Genomic DNA, 27053 nt, shown 5'->3' on the forward strand with positions numbered 1-27053 from the left:
AGTTTCGCCAGGAGGGGCAGACGGCAGAAGACAAGAAATAACGGGGGGAGGGGGGGGTGGGGGGGGATGGGGGGGGATGAAGCCGCCATCTCTCTGAGACTCTGCGTTTGGATCAGCGTGCGCTGCGCTTGGTGACACGCTTTCAGGGCGGCCCGTTGCTACGGCGCCTCCTGTTTCGGCCAATCACGGCCTCAGCCCTGGGCCGTGTCACTTGTCAGAGTCCATTAGACGCGGCGATGGAGTGGCGACGACGTTTTTTCAGGCGCGTGCCGATTTTCTCCATGTCTGCGACTCTTGGTTTTTTTTGCAGCGGTTCGAGGTGACGGGGGGGGGGGGTTCCTGGGGGGGGGGGGGGGGGTTGCAGTGGATCATGAGAAGGTTATGTAGACTATGTTAATTGCATGGGCTGGGGGTGAGACAGACAGAACACAAACAGTGGCTTACTTGTAGCACACATCAGATTCCCACAGGATGCAGGGCTTAAGAAGTTCAAAAGCTGACCAAAATCTACTGAACCTGGGAGATGACAATCTCGGAAATGTCCCATCACCCCATCAACCTCGCCCCCCAGCGCCCCCCCCCCCTCCCCCCATGTTTTTTGAGGAAGAGCTATCAGGGTTAACACAGGGAATTTTGCTATCTGCATAAATGGACACATACTGTATTTCATATTTATACATCTAAACATATCAATCATTTTACAGTTCATATAATCAACCAAGAGATCAAGGGGCTGTCAAACTTCTTTACTGAGTTTGAAACAAACACTGTTTGACGTGTTCAGCTGAGCATGGTGAAAATTGAGTGGGGAGAGCACAGGTCTCAAACATTATGAATAACATTATTCCAGCATCATAATTTTCAAAATTATGTCTTCAAAAGCCATGAAGATAAGAGATGATTTTAATAATTATTACAAAATACACCCTCCAGCTCTTTGTATTGTAAATAATAATAAAAATATTTTAATAAATAAATATCTTTGTTTAGTCTAACAGTTTCACTATTATTATTGTATAACAATTATGGAAATGTTATCAGCTACATGGATGTTCAAGAACAAAAAAATAAAAAATAAAATGCAAACCGTGCTTTTATTACTTGGAAATGGTTGGGCAATAGCACAGTTCTCGGCTCTTGTTATGTTCATAATTTATATCAGCGGCTTTCTTGGAGAATGACAACGACGACAGTTTAAAAACAAAATCCAGGAAACTCCCACAGCGGTCTTGGGAAAGGAGAAGTTAGCAACTCAAGACTATGTGGCCTGTCCGAGAGAGAGAGAGAGAGAGAAAAAGAACTGATCTGACCGCACAGATCTGAAAAAAAACAGATTTGCATTAATCATTAGAAAAGCTAAATCTATGTTTTCTATAACCGCTGTCCAATGTAATGAGATATCAAAACACTAATTTTTTACAAGTGTGTGGGTGGGTATAAACTGCAAGATTTTTTTCATAATCTTTACTTTTATGTTAATCTTTCATTTTTTTGTGATGGGGTTACATTAATGTTATTCTTTTTTAGTGGTAGTCTGCTGAAATGGTAAACACACCTACTACCGTGCTGAGAGAAATTTTCATCGAGCCCTTGAAAGGTTCACACATGCTCACTAATGACCTGCCAGCAACATGTCATTCTAGTCATGAACAGCTTACGTACATTTTCAAATTCCTGAGATAAAAAATAAAAAAATTGGTTGGGTTGTTATGCCTCAGTCTTGATTTGTCAAGGCCTCCATTCCTTCTGTTAGGTGTAATAAATAGTCTATTTATGAAACGGGCATTTGACGGAAAGAAAAATGTATGTCACGTTCATGTCAATTTAGTCAACATATAATTTTTTACACTAAAATGTGCAATAAATTGTTCATGTTTTGTTATTTACTTTTTAAATTAAATGCTAATTGTATTTTTCAGACAATGCAAAATATGCCCATGTAATTTCCAAGCCACACATAGTTTGTCATTGTAATTTACATATTAACGATTCATTATAAATATTGCACCTGTTGTCGATACATATGTTCAAATCAACAAGCTCAAGTGATCAGTATATGCTTAGCAGATGCTCTTATCCAAAGCAACTTACACTGCTTAAATTCTTTTTAGAAGCGATCAATTTATACAGCTGGAAATTTACTGAAACTGATTCAGGTTTTGTAGCATGTTTAAGGACAAAGGACAGTGCCCCACATAAGAATCAAACCGATGGACTTACAAGCTCTGTTCCCAAACTAAACCACTGACCAAGGAAACTGACGTCAGCAGCGTGTGTGAGTTGTCATCGGTAGAGAATTAATAGATACGGTATCCTTGATGTTCTTTCCCATGGAAAATTACAGAAAAAGCTCTGGTGGTACGCTAGGTACATAAACGTGGGTCATCACAAATGTACTGAGCAGTCGGTATGAATTTTCCAGTTGTGGCCCAGCAGAGCTGCATAATATTTGGCATGAAGGTTGAATTATTCTAAAGCCCTGGTCTGATACGTGAACTCATAGAGCACACTCATAGGCATATTTAACGTTGGCATTTCAGTCTGGTTTTATTTTTGTGTTGAGGACATAAACTTGGTCTCCACTGAATCATCTCTGTGGCAGACATTGTGTGTAGAAAGAGATCCTTTTCACCCACCTAAGCATTCTGTTGCGAAGAACCCCCTACCCCACCTAAGCATTCTGTTGCGAAGAACCCCCCCCCCCCCCTCCCAAAACTCATGGAGGCCAAGGATCAGAGATAGTTTTCCAAAGTGAGACACACACACATGAAAGCACAGATATTTCCTCCGAACGGGCGCGGTCGAGGTGCAGATGGTCCCGTCTCACCCCGCCCTGCACTGTCCTGGGTTCAGGAAACACATTGATGGGAGGGGTGGGGGGCTGACTGACGGACGACAGAGGTGGGGGTATGGGGGGTGTAGGGTTGTCTCACGGAGGACAGAGGTGGAGGAGTGGAGGGGGGTGTTTGGTTGTCTTACGGTGGAGAGGGGTGGGGAGGGTTGTGGGTTTCGTTTTCGCCACACGAAGGACAGAGGTAGGGGAGGGGGGTGTTATGTTGACTCATGGAGGACAGAGGTGAGGGGGCGGGGCCGGGAGGGTTGGCGGTTCCCCTGTCTCCGACAGCCAGGCCAGGAAGTTGGCACTCACCCTGGGAAAAACGTGGCTCTCGCAGACCCGGCCCGCGTCCCACTGGCACCGAAACAGCTCCAGACACTGCGCACATGCTGGGCCGCCCCCTGCAGAGCCACATACCACAGCCAGAGAAAGGAGGGGGTCAGAGGTCGCGCCTATACCAATAACCGCGCCCCCCCCCCAAAACCCGGTGGAATCAGCAGCCAAAAGCAAGAGGTGTGGACACGTTCGACTGTCTGCGGCCCTCCTCACGTGCTCCCAGACAAAAGAGCTCCCGTGCAGTCGGTCGACACTGGCAGTTGACTTTTAAAAGTTTGGTTGCCTAGTAACAGGGAAAACAGAGGTTTGGCGCGCAGGTGGTCTTTGAGGCTAAATTCGCAGAGACTGCCCTGATTGTAGACCTCGTTGACATCCTGTTTTTGAGCTTTTTGAAAATTCAGAACACATTCCATTTTCCGCATTTCAACAGCGGAAACCCATCCCACGTCTCATCTCTCTATCTGAACCGAATACACGTCATCTAGTTACAGTTCATTACTGCACGATCTCTCTCTCTCTCTCTCTCTACTCATTTCCTCTCAGAGTTGTACCACCCATTACTCAGACTGCGTTCTACATTTAGCAGTGCGCTACAGATGAAAGTACGAAGCACACGTGATGTTTTTATTGCGAGTTGTTTTGCGGACCACAGCCGGGGGTGATCCTTCCCCCGCCCCCGCCCCCACCCCCCACCCCGCCCCCCCGTTTTATTCGACCGTACTGACGTATCTGGGCTGACATGGCCGTGGATGTGATAAGCTCAGAGGGGACGCGAGATTCCCTTCAGCCCTCGCCCCTCTCCTAACTGACAGCCTGACCTTGTCCCGCTAATAACAACTGGCGTCCCCATACCCCCCCGTACCCCCCCCCCCCCCCCCGTACCCCTTCAAAGAGCCGGGCCCCGAGAATTTCCCTCTTTTTTAAAGCGGAATTAAAATCAAAGGATTTCAGTTTTTTTCCCTCCCTTTCTTTCTTTCCCCCTCTTCTCGTCCGCCTTTGAAAGCAGGTCTCTCGCTCCGTTCGGCCGGGCAGAGCATCCAGCCCAACGGCAGCCTTTCGCTCAAAGGTCTGGAATGTGTGGAGAACAGGAGTCAGGTGTGTTTGTGTGTGTGCATTATTTTTATTTTATTTTTTTAAAAAGCAAAAACTGGAGAATGTTTCTCTTTTTCTTTGATGAAATGTACTGCGCTTCGAGTGTATATAAATAGCACAACGTGGCTGACAGTATATTTATTGTTCCAAATGGCGTAAGTTAATAATGCATTTTTTTTATCTGACTACTCAGATGTAAGTGGCTGATACTGTTTTTAGTTCTATTAAAATTTTTTTTTTTTTTTTGGTACAAAATTTTAACATGCAAATCCTACTCCCCAGACCTGTACATTACAAGCATGAGCAGAATGCCAAAGATTGTATGTGGATAAAGCTTATGAAGAACACCCACCAAGTTAAGAAGCCATACTCCCTGTGTCTTAGTCTTAATTTAACGGGGTGATGGAACACTCACCAGAGATTTTCAGCATTTTTGCTTTTTAGTGAAAAAAATGATTATTAACAGCATTGCGCAATTAGGCTTTAATTTTTTTTTTTTTTTACTTCAAATGTGAGGAGGAATCAGACGTTGAGGCAATATGGACTATCCTTTCATCTTATATGGGGAGGGGTCGTTATGTAATTTATACAGATGTTTGCCGTAAAAAGCTCATTTAGAATGTCAATGCTCATTATCAACTTAAAATCTGTTCATTGTTACTGTAAACTTTATTTTCAGTTCATAGACTTGCTAAGTCTCGAAGCACATTGTTCATGTTGAAAATAATCGTTCCATATTGAATCTGACCCCATCAATTCATTTCAGCCAGAACTGAAGATGAGCTTAAGTCTGGTGAACCACGTGGAATTCGTGCCGAACAGACGCAAGTTTCCAAGAAAAGTTTGCTCAAGTTTTTTAAAACTCAGGGCTTTTTTTGGTGACCCAGAACACATACAGTACAGTAACTCTGCAGGGACAGCCTGAACAATGTTCTCCTGCCACATTTATACAACAGGACAGGATCACTATCAAAATATCTTCTGACATTTATTGCCCGGCCTGCAACAAACTTCAGCAGAAACATCATAGGCTTGTCAATAAAGCACTGGGGAGCCACCAAACAAGAAATGATAGCCCACAAAACCTTTACACAGTGCGGTGTATCACCACTGCAGTGTATTTTAGTTTGTTTCCACAAATTTGAAAAGAAACAAGCTTTCTTTTTTTTGTCCTGCTCAACTTCAAAGAAAAATTCTGTTTCTCTGATGTATCTTCGTTTTTTTTTTAAGGGATCCTGAAATAATTTTGGCTTGACTGTACCCAAATCTGAAGAGGGACCTCATATGAATTAGACCAAAAATGAGTTTCCACAGAGCACATCTGGGAAAAACTCCAAATTAGTTCGTAATATGAATGCGCTTTGAGAAGCTCATCCATCCACTGTCCTTGAAGTCACACAATTATAATCAATAAAAACTCAAAGATACCTCACCTTACCTCACCTTCCCTTATTGCCAAACTACTGATCTCTAACCTGTCAGCACTACGAACTATGAAATTTTATATTTTATATTTCCTGTGTACTCAATTTGGATTTGGATTTCACATTCATACAAAGGCTTTAATCAGGAGAAGATGCAGCATGTCCCACTTCAGGAAAAGATTCCAGTAATTAAAAAAAAATAAAAATATGCTCCTGAATGTCCCAGATTGTGAATGAATGATTCATATATGACCGAGGTGAGGCCTTTCACCCTGAACTGAACTCTGGCTCCTAACATCCTGGTTAGCCACAAAGGGATGAGACACATTTTAGTCCTTAATTGCTTATGGCCTGGAGGGTCTGTGCTTTCAGGCAGGGGTACGGCAGGTTTTAAAAGGAGCTTCCCTTTCCCCAGGTGGGCCGCACCTGAGAGCAGACTGACGGCGGACGGGCTGGGGTGAAACGGACACCCGGCGGTTGATTTATGCGTCGCCCGCTAAGAGAGAGAGAGAGAGCGAAACGGGGCGTGTCTCTGCGCTGTCACATGACACCACGCTCGGCTTGGAGCTCGGCCTGACAAGAACCTTCCCCCCCCCGAAACTCACGGATGAAATGATGGCTTCTGACAACGAAGGGGGGAAAAGCTAGGTTTGACATCAAGAACGGAAAATATATACGTGCTGTGATAAAAGACAGAGCTCAGCACAAACGTCTTCTTTTATTTATTGTAAGCACGAAAAAATCCCTCACTACAGGACGTACAGCTTATACAAAGGCCCTGTAGAGATGTCGCCACAACTTTTCTGAATAAATACGATTTTAAACTGTGACAAGCAAGCATAAATGAATATGTTTGCTTGCGTGAACCTGCGTCTTGAGGGCAAGGGTTCCAGGGTCTATTTTAGGGAAACCGCAACGGTCAGCCGCGGTATTCAGAGAATGAAAAGCGAAAATGGCGGAAGTGTTTGTAGGCCTGACTCAGATGTAATCGCGATGGCTGTTGTGGAGCTTTTGGTTCCATATGGTTCACTGTGAAGAGATCAGCTTTTTTTTTTCTTTTTTTTTTTTGTTTGGTTTGCAATTCCGCAACACCACTCCTAAGAAATAACCACACACAGAAACACACTGGGAAACACAAACTCTTGAAGTCACTTAAGTGTTCATTTTGGGGGATGTTGTGTGTGTGTGTGTGTGTGTGTGTGTGTGTGTGTGTGCATTTTTGTTATGGTCACTTGTTTCCCGTGGGTATTGTACTGTACTGAAGTGGTTGAAGAGGAAAGAGACCACAGACAGTGTAGACAGGGTTTTGTTTGGTTTAGTTTCTTCTGGGATAAAATTTTTCCATTTTCGGGGAATCTAGCTCACTTCCTGTCCATCCTGCTGAACTTAAGAACTGGAATGACACAGCAAAATGCTCAGTGTTAATTCAACTCTAACAGAGTTTATAACGAGCTCAATAAAGGTTACATTTACTTGTTGCACACTGAAAATTGATTGTGCATGAGTAGTAGAAAATCTCATTTTAAACAAAAGACCTGACACAAAATAGATTAATCGGCGCGGTACAATGAAATAATACACAGAGGCCAAATCAACAGACAGGAGGTTAAGAGCGTAAAACCGCCATGGCGCAATGGGGGGGGGGGGGGGGGGGGGGGGGGGCGGATTAAAAACTCCGCTCGGCTAGCGTCCGGCGCCTCGCTCGCCCCGTCTCGGCTTGTGTGATACGACGCCGTCCATTCAGGGGAAGAACGACCTCTGACCCCCGTCGCCTGGGGGGGAGGGGGGCGGAGCCTGCGGGGAGCGCGTCTGACGTTGATTGATGGATGGGTTCCTGCCCCGTGATTGGGGGATTGGGTCCGGGGGAGGGCAGCGGCGGTGGCTGATGAGGGGAGGAATGCGGGGAATGCGTTCGAGTGCCCCCCCCCCCGTCCCCCCCCCCCCACCACACTCTCGCTGACAGTATGAAAAACTGCGTCGTATTAATGAGGCGCGATTAAAAATGGCCTCCTGTGAGGAGCAGTGAGAGGCAGCGCAGCCACCTGCATGGGTCCTGGGACATTACTTACAAGGGAACAGCTTTTTAGAACTGTGACAGGCAGTGACAAAGCTCCCCCCCCCCCCCCCCCCCCCCCCCCGGTTCAGTAGCTTCAATATGCTTCGTCTCTAAATTCAGAGAAACCAATTTCATAAGGTTTTTTCATAAGGTTTTCATTTTTGCCATTTTACCTTTATGGTTTTTACACTCTTGTTTTTCTTTCTGTCACTGACAATCAGGGCATTGGGTGAAATATCAAATGAAACAACAGTTGTTCCAACCCCACGCTCAGAGTCATTACACCAGAGCGCAAGCTCAGGTTTACCAGATGACCTCTTTTTCTCTGACATTTCTTCTTTCTGGGATTGAAAATATCCATTCAGGCGGGATTTCTAAATTCCTAAAAATACCAGTTCGGTGTTGCTCGTTCCATAGACCGTACATAAAAAAAATAAGCAGCCCAGTTTATTGTTCATAATGCCCGCTCACCTCTGGCCTCTTTATTTTTAAATCCAACATATGTTCACCCTAATGAAGGTACTCGCGCCTCTTATTCTTCTGCCTAGTTTGGCTTTGCAGATGTTAGGCCAGAATAGTGTTCACTGTTCTCGGCTAGAAATAGCTGTACAAAATAAGTATTGTACCTTACTGAACCCGTGTTCAGCAGTTGTCAACGACCATGAAATGCACTTTTTTTGTACGTCGCTTTGGATAAAAGCGTCTGCCAAATGAATGTAATGTAATGTAATGTAATGGTACCACAGATAAAGTGAACAAGGGCTGTTTCTCTGGTGATGGGACACAGCGAGGTTCCTTTCCGTCGCAGATCTTTCCGTCCCTACGACAGAGCTGCGCTTTACGCAGACGACGGATGGAGGGATGGGAGAAAAAAAAAAAAGAGGGAAGGAAAAGGAGAGAGGAGAGAGGGAGTCGCCCGTTTTTGCCGCAGACAGAAACCGTCTAAAACGCCAGGGAGCCAAAACGCAAGACAAAGGAGCGGCTGTGGCAGATTTACAGACCCCCGGCCTTCCCGCGGCTGCCAGCCATTTTAGATTCTCTTTAAACGCAGATATTTTATTATGCTTATAAAGCCATTTAGAGGGTTACAATGCCCAGGGTCAATTTCCAATAAAAAAAACACTGAAATGAGAGGAGGGCTGTGAGATTGCGCAGACGGACACCTATCCCCGAACCCAGACGCGTAAAGATCCGTTATTAAATAAAACTCAACCGACTCCGGTCATCTCCTCCGTTTTACGTCCCCTCGCTTTTTAAAAACTCGTCTTTCACCGTGTACCCGCCGTATCAGCAATTTGGCTAATAGGGAACATCGCGGCCAGAGAAAGCGCTATTGATTTCTGCACCCTTTTTCGCTAACAAGGACTGCATATTTCAGACGGGATTAAGTTTAAGGCTCTGTCTGTTTGCGGACAGGAGAAAACTGATGGGATCGGGACGTGATTGTGATGAATGGCGGCGGACGCTCCGCCCAGGTCTCCTGACATTGCCCAAATGAATGGGACGAACAGGACGCTACGCTAACAGAGCTGTCCTCTCTGTTATTCTATCCTGAAGGAAACTGAAGGAAGCCCGCTGTTGCTACAACGTTCTGGCAGCTGGCCTTACAGTAGGCCTGCGAGCCAATACTGTTATGTTGTCCCCTAAAGGATTTTTAAAAAACGCAAGTTTTCACCAATATTTTCATGTCATTAACGCTTAAATATTAGCAAACTGTGCTTACACTGAAACTCCATTAATTACGTCGCTCTCGGGAAAAAGCTAAAACTGTTTATTTCCCGTTGTAGATTGTAGCAGAAGATCGTACCTGTAGCTACCAAGGGTACTCGTGCAATTACAGGTGTAAGTGAAAGCTAAGCCTGTACTACAGCAGGTAGAGAACTGGCCGCTTGTCAATAAAGTTGTCCATTTGAATCCCAGATGAGGCAACACACAGTTCTGAGCAAAATGGCTGCTGTGAATTGCATCGGTGATGTATCCAGCGAAAGGTCACCCTGGACACTGAACAAGCATAAAATAATAATGACAGTAATAAAACTCGCGGCCAGGAGAAATAGGTGTTGCATTTGTGAGACCCGAACAGCCAATTTCCCTTCGGAGCCTTGTCACAAGAAACAACAGTGGTCATTACGGTCTGCGGTGTGACATCAGAGGTCAAAGGTCAAACTCCTTCATTTAGAGCCCGAATTTCCAGTAAGTCATAAATGTGTCGGTTTAAAAAGCGCCAAACTGTTTAACAATGCCAAATTCTAGTTGATTCTGTATGACTGAAATGGGCTTAGAGCATAACTTTTGTGTGATTTTTTTTTTTTCATTTCTAACCCAAGATTTTCTGTTAATGTTATTATCTGCCCATTGCAAAATGTTGGATGAGTTGCAAAAAGTCTTTTAAAAAAAGTTGTTCTTGCGCAAAGTCATTACTCACTCAGAGTCCTGTACAATGCTGTAGCTCTTTAGAGCTTGATACATTTATTTATGATATACAGTGCCAGCTTTCATGACAAATGTTTGGAAGTTTTCTTGCTAAGCAAATTTAATTGTCTTTACTTCCACAAAAGCTTTCATGCAGTTATCTGTCATATTAACTCATCTCTAAGACTAAACACATAGCACAACCTTTCACACAAAACTGATTAGGGATGCTGGATTCAGTTCAGGTAGCATTATGACTAAAGCAATAACACTTCCAAATTTCTGCATGTGTGCAGCGGCATAGCCAATATAAATGTGACGTCACTCACTTACCATACATAACTGAAAGAACCGGCTTCATCATGCCTATATCCAGAATGTACTGATTTTATTATGCAGTTACATACTACTGACAGAGTTATATAGTAATTCTACAGACCCTGGATTAAAACGTGTACACCCCAGATACAGACATCTGCCCAGCACAACCCACAGGCTAATTGGTATCAACATTGCACATCCACAGTGTTTATATTTAAATATTTTCCATTTTGGAAATCGTACAGAAGTAACTCTGTTATAAAGCTTCAGTTGAACCCCCCCCCACCCCCACCCCGACCCCCACTCCCACCCGCCGGCATCCATTTTCCGTTTGTGTATTTATCCATTCCGCTTATTACAGTGTTGGCACATTAAAATGGCGGAACGGCTTCATCTTATGAGAAAAGCAAACCCGAGAGGTCTCTCTTGAGGCCCAAGGTTTTTTTTGGGTGAAAATGAGGGCAGAATTTTCACAAAGCAAACCGTGGCTTTGGCCTGTGTAACATAAAGAATGATTAATGACAACTAATAATCTTTTTTTTTTTTCTTTTTTTAAAATATCTATTGGCAATAGAACACAAAATCATTTAGTCTTTCTTCACACAGGCAGATGTGTGAAGGAAAAATATTAGTACGGTCACGGAAATGGCAGTGCATCCAAAAACGTGTTTTAGAGCTGATTTATGTCTTACAGGGTAATTAAGCACGTAAATCCTGGTTGGTTTGAGGTGAGTGTAAGTACTGTCTAATCAAATCCATATCCTATTGGGTGCATACTCAGCCTTTCCAAAAGATAATTACTTTGCTTTTAATTAATTCTTGCATGAAAGCTTAAAGCTCTGTGGTTCTCATGGTATGAATAGATGATCTGGTGCACTTTTTTTGTCGACCTTACTCACAATTCTTATTGTACAGTTACATTACATGACATTTATTTGGCAGACGCTTTTATGCAAAGCGAAGTACAATAAGTGCATACCGAAGGTCATTGGAACAACTGCAGAACACGGGTCCGATAAGGTACAATACTCATTATGTAACAGTTATTCATAGCCATGAACACATTAAGTCCAGTTCAAAAAGTAAGCATACGTGAGGTCAGAAGGTTATGTTAAGTCAAACTTATTTTAGTTGTCTGTTGTCTGTACGTTTATCTTCCTTTACTTGTTTGTTATGGTGGTGTCATCTGTATACATTATACAGGTTATAGTTCATAAAAAAATAAATATATATTCTTTCAAACAGAAAGTCTTCCGGGCAAGTCCTGGAGAAAAGCAGATATTTGACTAAATATTCACTGAAGAAAATCAAATGTGATACATAAGTGCTTAAAACAGTGTCCCCTTTCACTATATAATCAGAGTCTGTTGTTATGAAAGAATGGCTGCTGTAATGAAAATATATTTCAATCATAAATGAAAACATATTTCATTCATAATGAGAGGTGAATAATTTTACTGAGCAGAAAACAGATGATTAATTTAAACTGTGGCTCACTAGCTACTTTCGAAAACATATTATTTCACAATTCCAGTATATAATTAATTGTTAGCTCTTCGCATCTTTTCTCATAAATCATACAAAAAAATATTTGGCCAAATCCCATATCGTTCTAAGAGTTCAAATCTGTCTAAAATTCCTGTCAATTATGATTAAGTCATTATTTTTCACAGAAGGCTTTAATTTATCCCATTCAGGAGACTTTCAGTGCATGCAGAATGAATATGCTTTACGTATCTGCCCATAGATGTGAATTTATAAATAAATATTTATATAAAATATAAATATCATAACATATATATATAAATACAATTTGTGGTATTGTTCTTAGAAAGGCACACACTTCTTTTAAAATGAAAGTACGGCAATAATTATTCGCAACAAAAAAATATGAATTTTTGTTAGGTTTGGTTGTAGGAACTGCAGCTCTGATTGAGAGAAAGGAGGAATCTCATCAACGCACCCCGTCAGCACAGAGGCAGGGTCTAATCACGCTATTTAAACACAGCTAAATTACTCAAATATACCACCCACAGGCTACAGCCATCCAGCCCCACGCCTGTGTCAGCAAAAATTTTAAGCTTAACAATCCCCATTCCCCCCTTTGTAGTCACAGAAGGTCATATTTAATACACACAATGCTTTCTGTCGATTTTGTTTTCTCTCTCTCTCTTCCTTTCAAAATGACTTTGGGAAAGGTTGTCGGGAGGGAGGGGGGACAGAGGCACCCTCTTCAGGCCTTCAGTTTACAGAAATACCGAAATGCTGAAATTACAGAAATGCTGATGTCCTCCTGGGTAACATTACTCAAAGCCACCATGTTTAAAAGTGAGACATCTCTTCAGCCGTCCTGTACTTTTAAATAAAACATGTGTTTCGGCACATAGCATGATCTCCACAGCAAACTCAACCAGCATACAAACTGTCTCATAAATCATGTCAATTTCGCTATAAAGCACGTTAATTACGACCAGCGAAGAAGCACAGCCAAAGTTTAAATTGTCAATGATTAAAAAGGGAACAATATGCAGGTGCTAATTTAAATCCAAAGTTATGCAACCGATATTAATTGAACCCCAGCAGGAGAAGTTGCAATATATATATATATATGACCAAAAGTATCTGGACACCCCTTGGTCTGGGGCTGTTTTTCATGGTTTGGGCTCAGTCCCTTAGTTCCAGTGAAGGCAAACCTTAATGCAATGACATTCTACAGGTTTCTGCGCTTCCAACTTTGTGGCAGCAGTTTGGGGAAGGCCCTTTCCTGTTTCAGCATGACAATGCCCCCGGGCACACAGCGAGGTCCATACAGAAAAGGTTTTGTCGCGATCAGTGCGGACGAACTTGACTGGCCAGCACAGGGCCCGGACCTCAACCCCATCCGACACCTTTGGGATCAATTGTGAGCCAGGCCTGATCACCCAATCGGTGGCCAGCCTCACCAATGCTCCTCTGGCTGAATGGGAGCAATGCCATGTAGTGTATATAACAATAAGAGTGAGCAACTACAGGCAGAAAATGAAGAACAATATGAAGAAATCATGACCTTACCATTTACCCCCTTTTCTCTCTATCTCTCTCTCTCCCCCACCTCTCTCTCTCTCTATCTCTCTCTCACTCTCTCCCTCTCCCTCTCTCTCTTTCTCTCTGTCTCTCTCCCCCCCCTCTCTCTCTCTCTCTCCCTCTCTCTCCACAGGGCTCTCAGTATTAATTATAAACGCAGACCCTGCACAGTGGTGTTAGGATGAATAATGCATCATCACACACAGGTATAAGTCCCCCTAAGAGTACTCTATTACTCATGCAGGATTACAGTGTTGGCCTGGCACTGTTCAGTCACACACATTGCCATTGACATGCGCACACATTTGTTCATTTAGCTGATGCTCTCTTCCACAGCATCAGTCACATATTTCTGCATCTTTAATCGTACCCCACTGCTGCACAAATATTTTTCGGATCAAACTTACGAGTGAAAAAAGAAACCGATCGAACACTTGAACCTGTTCTCCTGTGGGTCCTTAAATGTATAATGTGTTGTCCGTATTCACTGATATCGACCAGTTAACCGATAAAGCTGGTTTGAGATGTTTTTTGCTAGCAGGATTTAGCTGGTCAACCAGTCGTTCACCACTTGACCAGCCTATAGTTAGTAGTAGTCCACCCGTTTGGCCACCACCTTACTCTGCCAACTTAACCAGCTTTGACCAGCTTTGACCAGTCACAGACCAGCTTTGCCAGCCACAGACCAGCTAAAATCAGCTTAGAATCCCAGAAGGTCTAAACTGGAGTTTTCAGCAGGATGATGAATGTGTAGCTCATAGCCTGTTCACATTTCTAGTGTCTACCTTTTAATTACATACTTCAGTTTGTGCTGCTTCTACATTAGTATTACTACACCTTAAAGCCTAAGCTTGGAAGCCTGATGCACACGCTTTTTTTGTAAAGAACTGTGATACTCAGAAAAATCTCATTTGGCTTCCTTTGTCAATTAGCGGGTCAAATCTGGGCCAATGAAGCAGACGAAGCGGGATCTGAGATCGCAGGGCCAATGAAGCTGCGAGTCAGTCTCATGCCCACCTCCCTCTCCATCCCAGTCGTGCCACCTCAAGTGGCCTTTTTGAATCGTGGTCATGGAAACGCATTTTAGCAACACCGTGGCCTTTTCGCGAGAGCGGAATTGACGCTTTGCCGTTTGTCTTGGGTATGTTTTCGGGGCAGCTCGGTTCGGGCGTTGAATTATTTGAAGTGCTTGCTTTGCTCCCTGATACCGGGGGGAGGGTTGGTTTACAAACTTTTCCTGGACTGAACCAAAGAAATGGCAGCTATAAAAAGTCGATGGATGTCACCCCCCCCCCAGGTCTTATCTTTTAGACAACCTGGAAGGAGTGGATATCCTTTTGTAGTGTACCTGTACTCACATGAAACGGACAGAACATACACTGAATGTATAATAGCCTTGCGCTGACTGTAAAACTCAGACAGAGGGAGGTTCGATGGCGATTAGGGCTGGGTAATGCCCCACATTAATCTGAAAGGAAATGATATATGGGTAGGGTGAAACATTTTTGGAGAACGAGCTTCAGAAAATTTGTTCGCATCGATTATGCTTTTACTTCCACGTAGAGGAAACTTAAGAGGAGATCTAGGACAATATTAACCCTTAAATGCCCTGACATATGAATATGAATATGTACTGTTTATTGGTAAATTTCAGGACAAAGTGCATTTACTTATTTATTTGGCTGCCTAGATACAGTAGATGTAGTTTGACCACTTTTTCAGAGTAACTTTACTTTGGCCTCTACGTTATGGTAACAGTAACTTTAGGCTTCCTGTTACAGTAACAGTAATTTGGCCGCCTTGTTAAGAAATTAATTTGGCCTCGTTAGGGCAACTGAAATTTTCCTATCATGTTTACAGTAACTGTAATTTGAGCAAATTGTGAGAATAACAATAATCTGACTGCCTCTTCAGTAGCGTTATTTGGCCAGATTTTTACAGTAACTTTAATGTGGCTGCGTCTTTATACAGTAGTAACTGCAATTTGGCCTCCACATTATAGTAACTTTAATTTTGGCTATGTCGTTATGGTAACTGCAATTTTGCTTCCTCGTTACAGCATTTTGGCTGTTACTGTAACTAATTACAGCACGCTGTTACAGTGTAACTGCAGGCCAGTCTTCTTCAGGCCCAACCTTTCATTCTGGATGCTAATATATTCTTCTCCTTTCAGTACCACCTGTCATCCCCACATTAGCTTCTAAAATCTAGCAGGCTGTATCAGTGCTACTGAACGGCTTGAGGATGAATGCTATCACATCAGAATTCAGTACATAGTGCTACATTCCAGTTTTAATTCAAACTCAACGGAATTTAAAAGAGTCTAGACTGGATGAAAGGCACTCAATTCAAGTTAAAATGTACATAATCAGATTATTAGAGTTTATTTTCCCACAGGACATTTTGTCACAGTATCATTTTTTATTTATTTGTCATGTACTTGTGCTTTCTACCACTTGTATAATACTGTAGTGCTACTTTTACCAATTTTGCTACATTAGCCAATCTGCACTTGCTAATGTTACTCTTGAAAAACTTACATCTAATCAACTGTTTCTATTGTGTTAAGTTCATAAATTAAAAATGTAAAACGAGGTAGGTGGATTTCAGCCGATTAAATCAGTCCTGGTTCTGAATAAGAATTATTTACTGCTCCACAAAATATTAAAAAGACATCATTAGAATAGGGTTATATACCTCTGCCGGAGAGCCAGGGAAACACTATTAACCTCCAGGGTCACATTTTGCAAATTAAATGTCAAATATCATATCAATTGGCAGAGAACCTGTTATGATCTTGGACATCTTCACTGCTTAAAATTCAGATTGAGTCCAATAATAAATATTCAGGTTTTTAACCTCCCAGCTCCCGGAACTGAAGCCAATTCACTCTCAGACAAAGCTATGCATAAATTAACACAATTTATTCTGGCAGGACTCGCGCGTGACTTATAAACATTTTATGCAAAGTTTTTTTTTCATTTAATTAAAAAAAAATAAAAACCTGTAAAGGTCCATGGTTATGAAACACGGATACGAAGGGTTAAATCATCATTGTCAGCACTGAAGCAGTTGAGTCCAGCTTCACATCAACAGTGCTTATGGGAAACATAGCGCTCAGTGTTAATTCAAAACCAACAGTGTTTATACCTGTGCACACGGGATGCACATGTACTCTACTAGTGTAAAATATACTATATCAGTGTTGATTTAAGTAAACATTTTTTTCTTTGTACCTTATCGGACCTGTCTTTTGTAGTTGTCCCAATGACTTTCAGTATGTGATCTCCATTGGCTAACCATTGTAGTCCACTGTTTATTGGCCTGAATAAATAAATAAATCTCTGATACTGACCTATGGAGCACAAAGTGGAGCCATTTACATTACTGTCATTTCAGCTGAAGCTCTTGGCAGTGTCCTACCAGGGAACAGAGGCGGACAATCCAGGTTCAGAAAGTAAAAGTTCATCCCAGGGTTTTGTTCCAGTCACCTGGATTTGCTAAGGAGCACCATTCTTCAGCCAGGAGGTAGAGCTAAATCAGCTGGCTGAGTTCAGGGGTGGATGAAGTACACGGCAGGACTTTTACTTTCTGACCCCTGGAATGTCCACCTCTGCCAGGGAATCGAACCTGCGGCTTTTAGGCTACAAGCCCGGTTCCTCACCCGTTACACTGCACTGCCTGCCTCGTCGCGTTCTCTCTCTTGCCTGTGATCTGTCCTCGTACCTCCAGACTCCAGCCAGACAGACCGCTCAGGTCATCCTTGCCGTCTCTTCCAGAAAGACTCTTTTTCTCTCACTCACGTCCCTTCTCTGCCCTGCCCCCTAGTGGCTGAATGAGGTCCCCACCGTACTCAGGATAGACAACCTCTCTTCAGCAGAGTACTGAGATCTGTGACGTTGAATAACCCCAATCACGCAACGTTCAACTCCGTAGCCCTCGAATTCCTTTTGCGACGTGGAGCGATGCATCATGGATCGCCCTCCTTGCACCGAGCATGGAGCTTAGCGTTACGTTGCAGATTGATGTAATAGCTACTATGACTAATGTGACACTGATAACTTATCATATCGCCTCTGTTCTTTGCCTTAGCTTTTTTTTTTTTTTTTTTTTTTTACAGCACTCTTCTTAAGCTGTTCTGGTTGAGTTCTGTTCTCTGTTAAGGGCCATCTGCCAAATTCCTAGACTGTAGTAATGTAAATGTTTTGCAAATGTTTTTTTTTTTTTTTTTTTACCATAAAGAGGATCTGAAAAAAATGAAAACAAGCATTTCCCCTGACATGATCCTTCGCCCCTCAGCTATGCGCCCTTTAAAGAAAACACCTGCCGATGGGAAAGATAAGACGGTCGGAAATTCTTCGGAGCCGAATCTCATGTTACCTTCCCTGGGATAACAAAACCGAGGAAGAGAGAGAGAGCGAGAGAAACACACACACACACACACACACACACACGCACACACACACACACGCACACACACACGCACACACACACACACACACACACACACACACGTGGACATACTGAGCGCTCGAGAGGCGTCCGTTAACGAGACAACGGGCGAGGGCGGGCGAGGGCGGGCGGGCGGGCGGGGGGGAGAGAGAGGAATACGTTTTTCGGCGCTTCTGCAAGCGATTTCACAATTAGGATCCGATATGAAATCTGTTGGCGCCGAGGTCAGGGTAATGCGTCACCGGCGGCGGCCCGAGACCCACGGCGGGCGATCAATAAGCCGAGCGCGCGCTCCGTCCTGTTCGTTAACGCCATGGCGGCTTCATCAGCTTAATTAAGCTAATTAAACTGCGGAGGCTGCCGGCTGAGAAATGAGACATAAAGAAATGTTTTTTTTTTTTTTTTCTTTTCTTTCGTTTTTATTCCCAATACTCGGGGTTGTAAAACAACAACTCGAGCTCTATTGTATTCTGTAACTCGGTATTTGTCTATCTGTCGAAAGTATTCCCACATTGTCAGTGAAAGAGAAGAGGGGTTATGAATAAAACAGGGAAGTGCTGTTGAGTTTTTTTTTTTTTGTTCTTTTTGTCGATGAAGACTCCGGTTAACCCACCTGAGGGAGGGTCAGGACCTCGCTGAAAGGTTTATGTCAGAAATGTCCTTTTGTCAGAAGTTCTAGACCCAGCTCATCAATCAGTGTAAAGGAAATTGTAAGATAAACCTTGACAAACATCTACTCTGAAAGAACAACCACAGGAATGTTTTTCTCTTCAAATAAACACAACTTCTACATTTAACAGTTGAACCTTTCAATTTGAAGAATGAAGGCATGAATTTCGAAGATGGTGTGTTTTTAACTCCTAAATTTCGATGTTTTATTAACTGAAATTTTATTTTATCCTTTTCACATTTGTGCCTTGGTCAGTTTTGTGTCAGAAACAATAACTCTCTGTAGAACTCTACCCATGTCCTCGATGAATGAATAATTGTCAAATTCCTCACTCTCATTTTTACAAATTAGCAAGGCATCTTCCATTCATACTTTAAGAGCAAAAGAACCTCATTTACAACATGAGCGTCCATCCTAAATCCCGTCATTGTCTACATACCAGTACAAATGGGAACCATTTGATCAAACATTACATTACAGGCATTTAGCAGACGCTCTTATCCAGAGCGACTTACACAACTTTTTACATAGCATTTACATTCCATCCATTTATACAAGCTGGATATGTACTGAAGCAATGCAGGTTAAGCACCTTGCTCAAGGGTACAACAGCAGTGTCCAACCCAGGAATCGAACCTGTGACCTACAAGACCTGTCCACTACCCATTATACTATACTGCCGCCCCTATGTATGTATAGGTCCATGTACTGTCGACTATGAGACGCTGAAGACTCGGCATGACCGCTGCTCTGTGCGTTAGCCTTTGCGTGTGCACGTTCAGTCAGTCGCCCTCGATAAGGACAGAACGCGGAGGCTGCTATTTCCTGTTACGGCGCGATGCCGGGGGATTTTTTTTAAAGCGGTCAGCGATCGCCTCCGGCCCGTCCTCCCCGTCTGCAGAGATCAAAGCCCTGACCCCACGGCTAGCCATCAGGCCAGAGAACCGAGGGGGGGGGGGCAAATCCCCCCTCACGCACAGAAGGAAGTCACGGTCGCCATGGGGACCGTTAGTCACCGTGTTCCGTGGAATTTTTACGCCAGAGAAAAGATGGCCGCCGATGGGGCAGTAAGCGGTAGAGACGCGGCTTGCTGTAAACCTGTCGGCCCGGTAGCTCGGGACAACGGTGCGATGTGCAGGCGCAAAGCTGTGGTCTTTTCGGTGGCCATTTGGGCCAACAGGAAAGGCCGTTTGAATGCAGAAAGCGTTGAAAGACTTGATTGAGAGAAGTGTTTCCAGCGGTCCCCCCACCCCAGATGGAAACCCATATGATTCTGTACAAATAACTGCCAACCGCCAAGTTTTTAACAGCTGCAGACTTTGTGGTGAACAAGAATATGTTCAACAGTCTGAATTTGAGCAAGGAACCGGCGGATGACCTTTCTGATCAGCTCCAAGGTTAAAAGGGAATTCTGCCATGAGACACACCAGGATAGAAGTTAATTTGTGATTCACTTTCAGAAATTTACACAATTTATGTTTGAGAAGGAGCTCCTGGAAATTTCACAGTTTTGTAAGAATAAAGATTTCCCACAATCTCCCTGAAAGGCTGATTCTTAGTTCCTTAGTGCCTGAAAGTGATGCGTAGTCATAACAACAAATTTTAACACAAGCACATAGCTTCCCATTTTGAATAATATATAAGCCATGTTCTTCAGAGACTTTGAAATCTGAAAGTCATAGCAACTGGAGTGAAACTAAAGTGACGATCCGCATAAATTAAACAAAGATGTGAAGAGCTTTTTTTTTTTTTTTGGTCAGGGAACGTTCTTTTCGCCCTTCCCAAAAAGGGGTAGAAATGAGCTTTGATGACGGATGAACTCCTGAACGAGGGCTCTGACGAACATCTCAACAGTTCGACCTACAGAGTGAGTCTATAAAGACGCAGAGCACAACGTGGCCTGGGTGGGGTATCTGGCCGTTGGGATCAGAGATCGGACACGAGGACGGGGCGCACGCTGTTACCCAACGCTTTGGGCACGCCGGCCAAAAACAGCACAGAATAACAGCCTTTCAGCGATGAAGATCCATCATACGGTCCGCACGCCGCTGACTGCTGTCCATTGTGCGTTCTGAAAGGACGTCTCCGCTGGCGACTGTATGAATAGCAGCTCGACGTCGACGGCGTCGTTCCCGCTGCTAATGGGCGTGCCGTGTAGCGTCGTCGCTAACTCTTCAAAAGCGTTATTAAATTAAACGCAAGCGGCGGCGGCAACCGCGGTAAAGTAGCGGTGTCAGAACTGTTCTGTCAGCAACGGGGGGGGGGGGGGGGGGGGGGGAAACATAGCGCATGGCAAGTTGTGAGCGTAAACAGCCCTTAACGCCCACGTGCGCTGTCGGGGGGGCGGGGGGGTTAGGGTGTTGGGGGGGGAGCGTGTCCTCCGCCTGTCGCCTCCCGTCGCCCGAGCCCACACTGGACCCCGTGGCATTTTTTACAGACCCATTTAGAATCCATTGTGAAGAAATGCCCGGTTCATAAATCACTCTGGACAGTGATGCAATTCGCGCGGTTAATACCGCCATTCAGACGTGACATTACGGCTGTGTGCCGGGGACCTGGGGGAATTCTCGGGACCCCGCCAGGCGTGGAGAAGCCTCTACCGGGGGGTGGGGGGGGGGCAGAGGGGGGCTGGAGGGGGATTTAGGATAGAGGGAGGGAAGGGGAGCATCTATACCCACAGCCACCAACCCCACCCCCCGACCCCATACCGAATGAATCTGCTCCCCTCTGCCCAGGCATCACATATTCATTCGCGGCACAGATGCCATTGCTCTGGGTGATTCACATACAGTAGCCGTGCGCGACAGCTCTTCCCAAATCACCTGTCTCTCCTGCCAAGTTTTCACCGAGCTCAGGTGGAACCATTTTCTCAAGAGCACAAAGGGTTGGGTCCTACCTCTCTAAGACACATCCAGGCGTTACATTTTTTGGAAAATGCTTTATTAATATGGTGTGACATGAAACAATCAATTTCCCCAAGAAGTTTAATTAAAGGCTTATTACTAAATTTATTAACATCGTAGATTTAATCAAGTTGAATATTTCCATCATTTTTTTAAAAAAAGGCTATTTACAGCAACTCGAAATCTGCCCAATATTATTATTATTATTATTATTATTATTACTTATCATGCCAGTTCAGACGTGTACATAAAACCCTATTGTGTTTTTTTCAGGAGTACACTGAAGTCTCCTGGCCACACAAAAAAAATAATAAAAAAAACAAGCTTTCAGTGAATATACCCTTGGGCTGTTTAAGACCTTTATATTGATTGAACTGAAAACGATTTCCAGCTTAAGCGCCTATTTAAATGCCTTGCCCCCTTCAAGGGAAAGTGTGCTCCCGGAACAGGCACTCATTAAGCCAGCTATGCTGCAGCGCGTCGGGTCCTCGGGGGGGGGGGGTGGCCCTACAGTGCTCCAGAGCGGCTGCCGGTTGCCCCTGGGGACCCGGCCCGCCGCTGTAAAGGTCACGCAGCAGCACGGCTTCCTGGCCACATGCCTTTTCGTGAACGAGGAAGCCGTGAACCTTCTTATTTTCGTCCTACGTTTTTATTTATTTTACTTATTTTTTTTTTATTTAATAATGTACGAGCGCGTAAGTACGGAGAAACGTAGCATCTTGAAGTCCTCGGTGACAAATGCCGTAGCAGCGTACTGCTGTAACCTGTGTGTGTGCGTGTGTGTGTGTGTGCATGAGAGGGTGTGTGTGTGTGTGAGTGTGTGTGTGTGTGTGTGTGTGTGTGTGTGTGTGTGTGTGCATGAGAGGGAGGGTGTGTGTGTGTGTGTGTGTGTGTGTGTGTGTGTGTGCATGAGAGGGAGGGTGTGTGTGTGAGTGTGTGTGTGTGTGTGTGTGTGTGTGCGTGAGTGTATGAGTGTGTGTGTGTGTGTGTGTGTGTGTGTGTGCGTGTGTGTGTGTGTGGGTGTGTGTGTGTGTGAGTGTATGAGTGTGTGTGTGTGTGTGTGTGTGTGTGTGTGTGTGAGTGTGTGTGTGAGTGTGAGTGTGTGTGTGCATGAGAGGGTGTGTGTGTGTGTGCATGAGTGTATGAGTGTGAGTGTGTGTCTTTGAGAGGTCAGTAAATTACTGAAAGTGTGGTACAACACTGTTTCACCACATAAATATGTCCCGAGTGTCCCAGGCCTTCATAAATACTGGGGACATAAGAGACTGTAACTCCACAGGCCCAACAGCTCTTAAATCTAAAGTTTTTTTTTTTCTTCTCAGGAAATAGCATTTTGGTGTTTCTGGAATAAAATAAGACGCAGGGCCGTCTGGAGACGACCGGCGAGGATTCGCCGCTATAAAACAGCGGCGGCTCAAAAAAGACCCTGGAATTGGGTGAAATGAATAAATCCTCTTTCTGAATGTTGTGGAATGGAGAGTAAAAAAAAAAAATTCCGCAAAAAATAAAATAAAATACTATGCAGATGATCTTCAAATGAATTCCAGATTCTCCGATTAGTGGGAACATGTGTAGACCCAACATGTTCCATCGCCCGTCGCCCATGCCGTTAAACACTTGTACACTGAGAAACATTTTAGCTGTTAAAAAAAGGAATCATTCAGCCTTGGACGGTTCTGCAAAGGGCATACTGAGATGTGCTCTGTGGCCGCACATACACTAATTATTAGCAAAACTTCTAATTGTTTTTTTAAAGCCTGGTGAAAGTTGAGAGCTATGTCCCTCGCTACTGGTTTATTCTGGAGTGAATATTTATTGATAATGACTACATTCACTTTTTTGTCATATTCTTTTTTTGAAGATTATGAAGAATTTGAACAGACTTAACGTCACATGCATACCGACTAATGGACATATCTGTGGAGTGAAATCAAAACGGTGGAAGCCTAGTATGCAAAAGTAGAGGATAACAACTGGTATCACAAATGGTCGATGTCGTGAATAAAGTCTGTGTGTTCATTTTGTATCTCTTTTTTTTGGCACAAAGCTGAAGTTCTCATCTCTGTGATCTCAGCTCTTTGTAATGACAATGTGTCATAATTTAACTACTAATAAAGTTGGTTCAAAACCCCCCCAAGTGCCTGTAATGCTATGTTAGTAAATGGGGGTTGGGGGGACGCAACAAGTGGTGGGACTGTCATTGCAAGATTATTGCAATTTGTTCCATTGCAAGTCACACGGAACACAGACCCGGAGTGTACCAACCCCCCACCCCCCTTCAACCCCCCTCCCCAACCCCCCCAACCCCCCCACTGCTGCAGCACAGCCCAAGGTCCCACCAGCTCCAAACTTACGAGGTGTAGAGAGCAGGAATGATAAATCCCGTCAGCTGATCCGGGTGGAGAGGAAGTATTTTTGACTGGGCCCATGGAGCGTGCCCCCCCCACCCCTCCTCCTCCTCCTCCTCCGCCCCCACCAGTTTGGAGAAGCTCTCAGGACAGCCCACGTGTTCCCCCCCCCCGCTTCCTCCTGCGGGGGCCCTGAGCCGCGCTCGCCGTCGAGCCGCCGCGCCTGAGGCTGCCCTTCCGGAAGCTTCCGGAGCACCGGGGCGGCGGCTTTGAAGCCCTCCTCCCGGGCCCCTCCGGCGGCTGGAAGCCGTTACGGGCCGCTCCACGCGCGGCAGGTCCCGGCAGATATCCATCCGCTCGGGCGCTCGCTAAGTCGCCGCCGCCCCTGGTGCTCGCTGTGTGGTCCCGCCGACGGGACCCGCCCAAAAAAAGAAGGACTGCGCGCAAAACAAAAAAAACGCGAGTTCCCGAAAAACGACTTCCTCCGCTCGCTCCCGAGGTGTGAGCCTCCAGGCCCCGCGCCGCTAAGGAGTGTCGGAAAGGAATTCTCTTTTTTTTTGGTGCATCATGAGTAATTTTTTGGTTGGTTTTTTTTTCCTCTAGCTAGCGGACATGTGTGATGCATTACGCACGTCGCTGCGCGGCTAGTAAAAAAAAAGCGCTGTGCCCTGCCGAACCCTGAGCGAGCGGTTTCGTGGGGGGGGGGGGGAGGGGGGGGCACGATTCTCACGGTGGGCAGGAAGCGGGCAGGATGGCGGGATGGCGGGGATGGCTTGGTCAGGAGCGGAAACTCAAGACTTGTTTTTTGGGAACACGAGTCCGCGGGGATTCTGAGAGAGAGCGCTTGTGCAAACAGTGGCACGCACTTGCAACGGCGAGCAAAGGCAGCTCTGCCATCGTACGAAAAAGGGGATCCACGCGGCCTCTCATTTGCATTTTACTCTGGGGTACAGTGAACCCCCACCTCCCCTAAAAAGACGTGGGGTGGGGGGGGAACTCTACTGTAATGCTGACAATAAAATCCCAGGCACACACCCCCCCCCCCCCCCCCCCCCCCCCCCCGAACGATCTGATGCCTCAGAGGTTAAAGCAACATAGGAACTGCAGTCATTAACCCAGCTTAATGATTCCTATATTTCCTTTTTTAGTTCCATCCATGGGGGGGAGGGGGCGGGGGTCTGGGGGGGGGGCATGGCATTCAGAATACAAGGCCCATAATTCTGTGCACAGTCTGCTGTGTATCTACAGCAAGGTGCCGTGCCTGGCCCTGAACGCTTCGATAGTCTCTAATGCCGCTTAAGGTCCTGGTCACACCTGCAGTACTCCACGCACAAAACTTTCTGGTGTTTAGCTTTTTGTTGACGATCCACATTCATAGTTCAATCATTACAAATGGTGTATTGCACTGAACAGTTATAGTGCATTGTTTTGTATTTGAAATACCCAGGTTTTGTGTGGTAGTGATCTGTGGGATAATGTGAATTTTGTAACAGTTTGGTATGTATGGATGAACCTGCGCTGAGACAGTGTAATGGTGAGAGACATTATATTTGGACTTATGTTCAGCAGGTTGCAGGTTTGATTCCCAGGCAGGGCTCTGACATTGTCCCCTCCTGCAAGGTACTGTTAGCTGCTCTGCTGAATGCCCAAGATGTAATAATGTAGACAATACAGCCCATTTTTAAATAAACATTCCAGTAATTATGCAGCACAATTGATTAACATGGTTTATTTTGACCACTGTTCCACCAATCTTTTGGCCTTTGAAGTAGAAATACATAAATACATTCATATGAATGTTGTCCTCCTAACACTATAGTTACATTTTTATTTTATTTTTATTTTTTTTTACAATCACCACTCAGTTTCATGTCATAAAAATATATTATGAAAAATTCACTGCAGCATGGTTTCAACAAGTCTCAACAACAGCTTTCCCAATTTGTGCTTGCGTTTGTCTGTATATTCCTTCCCTGAAAAGGGATACATTACTGTGCATGTTTATTTAACCAAATCTAAACTTGGACCACTGGATAAATCACTTCTGAGTAAGCTACACAAAGAAACTGTTTGAGACTATTTCAGGAGAAAAATAAATAAGGAAACCTCATTCTGAGTCAGAGATTCTGGTGAATAGGGGAAGTCAACGTTTTGTAAGCACAGGCCTTTGAGAATAATGTATTAGCGCTAGTAAAGAATGTTCAATATTTGCAATCTATCAATCAGACAGATGTTTTTCGCGCAAAATGCGCGAGATAATAAAACTGAACATGAACCGGCGCTGTCCATGTTTGCCGTGACTATTTCGTTGGCTCGCTGGTGTCTCTAGTGGAAAAACTGTGTTACTGCGTCACTCGCTCAGTGTGAGAGTCCCGGCTTTAAATCAGGACTATCAGCAGTGATATTTTTGGACGTTCTAATGTTTATTTGGCCTCCTCCTTCTTTTCCAGACAAAACCGTAAAAATTAAGCGAAATTAAAGGATGTTACCAAAGGAGACGAGGCCGTGGCTTAGTTTCTCCGCCAGACCAGGGAACGGGGTCCGTTACCTGCAGGCACTGGAGCTGGAAGGTAGAGTGAAGAGGCCAAATGTAAAAAATAAAAACAAACACCACAGGGAATTATCTTAAATGATATCTAATATTTTTCATATATTACATTTTAAAATAATTTCTAAATAATTTTTAAACGTTCAATATATTGCGTCCTGAAAATCACTCCATGGCTTTACGGTTTTACCGTTATTTTTAAAATCTAGATAGCCTAATAGCCTATTAATAGAAAGGCTGCGATCTTACATTCACGCATACAAACTTTTCTAGTCCGTAGTAACAGTACAGTTTTTTTAGCCTACTCGGTACACTAGGCTACGGCAGAATATTCGAGAATTTCATTCCCACGCCGGTTACACTAATTACATGCACTATTAGTCAGAGTGATAGCCGGGGGTCTCTGACGGTGGAACACACAGAGCAAATAGTAGGTCCCGTTCTCAAACACGTCTTCATGTTTAAGGTCAATCCGAATGCCGCGGAGCTCAAAACATTACAGGTATTTAGCCCGCGACCCAGCAGAGCAAGCATCCTGCCGCAGATTACAATTTATTGCTTTCCGCCCGTCCGCGAGAGTGATGAATCGCTG

At 44.4% G+C, this 27053-nt stretch overlaps 1 long non-coding RNA gene across 2 annotated transcripts in view; it reads right to left on the reverse strand.

Moving 5' to 3' along the window:
- Window positions 1-1027: 1027 nt before the first annotated feature.
- LOC118228369 overlaps window positions 1028-27053 on the reverse strand; it is a 50011-nt gene continuing 23985 nt past the window's right edge. For both annotated transcript variants that reach the window (XR_004765468.1, XR_004765469.1), the window contains 2 exons: window positions 3149-3237; window positions 1028-1267 (listed from right to left, as the gene is read on the reverse strand). This is a non-coding gene — a long non-coding RNA (uncharacterized LOC118228369). The remainder of the gene's footprint in view (window positions 1268-3148; window positions 3238-27053) is intronic.

The sequence above is a fragment of the Anguilla anguilla genome, chromosome 5, assembly GCF_013347855.1.
Source record: "Anguilla anguilla isolate fAngAng1 chromosome 5, fAngAng1.pri, whole genome shotgun sequence".
Classification (NCBI taxonomy): Eukaryota; Metazoa; Chordata; class Actinopteri; order Anguilliformes; family Anguillidae; genus Anguilla; species Anguilla anguilla.